Source organism: Cornus florida, unplaced genomic scaffold (genome assembly GCF_030987335.1).
Source record: "Cornus florida cultivar Cherokee Brave unplaced genomic scaffold, ASM3098733v1 CherokeeBrave_3.0.0_Hap2_Chr04, whole genome shotgun sequence".
Lineage (NCBI taxonomy): Eukaryota > Viridiplantae > Streptophyta > Magnoliopsida > Cornales > Cornaceae > Cornus > Cornus florida.
The window spans coordinates 94,797,206-94,798,216 of NW_026775574.1; the positions used below are offsets into that span (position 1 = coordinate 94,797,206).

The following is a 1,011-nucleotide window of genomic DNA, read 5'->3' on the forward strand; positions in this document are numbered from 1 at the left end:
GTCGAATTTTGGTTGATCAAACCTTTGAGATAAGGATTTCATTTCGGCGGCTATGTCATTGGAGTTGTCAAATTGATATAAGGCAACATTCTTCCTTCCACCTAGGTTTCTACCATTTTTAGAAGATAAGGACCTATGCATGGAATTTTCACTCATACTTTCATACAATTGCCACACATCATTTTCATGCTTATCAAGATAAGAACCACCCATAGATGCATCAACCATACCCTTGTGATTATCTGGTAAACTTTCAAAGAAATATTGAACTTGTTGCCACTTAGGTATGTCATGATGAGGGCACTTTCTAAGCAAATCATTAAACCTTTCCCATGCCTCATGAAACATTTTCCCATCCCCTTGAGAAAATTCTCTAATTGAAGTTCTTATGGCATTGGTCTTAAAAACCGGATAGTACTTTTTCAAGAACTCTTGTTGCATTTCCGCTCAAGAGGTTATCGAAAAAGGCCTAAGTGTAATACCCCTAATTTTAAAAGGATAGTCTCGGCATTTTAATTATTGTTTTCTTGCATTTATGTGTGACTATTTGTTTAAGTGTTTAATTGTTTTTCATTATTTATTTGATTTAATTAGGATTTAATTGTTTAATTATGAATTTTAATTTCGTTAATTGATTTCTTGTTTTCTTTAATTGGATTATGTATTTAATTGTATGTGTATTTTCTTTAATTGGATTAATTTAGTAGTAGTTATTCTAATATGTAAATTAGTTTAATTAAATGTTTTAATTAGATTAAATTATGTAAGTGGATTAAATTAGTAACAGTTATAATGTATTAAATTAAATTAATAATAGGTCTAATATTAAACAGTAGGGTTCTCTAAGAAGTTACGCGTATGTAGCCACCATATTATAACCTAGGTTGCTCTATGGGCCGACTAAGATCGACATTAGGGCTCTGTCTCTAATCATACAGGGAATAGGGTTTTATTTAAGTCTCTATATATATAGAACAATACGTCAACTTAGGGTTTTTAGAATACACAACC

General features: G+C 30.8%; 1 pseudogene; it reads left to right on the forward strand.

The window, feature by feature from the left end:
- The first annotated feature begins 286 nt into the window (after positions 1-286).
- Positions 287-385, forward strand: LOC132305649 (small nucleolar RNA R71; annotated as a pseudogene).
- The last annotated feature ends 626 nt before the right edge of the window (positions 386-1,011 follow it).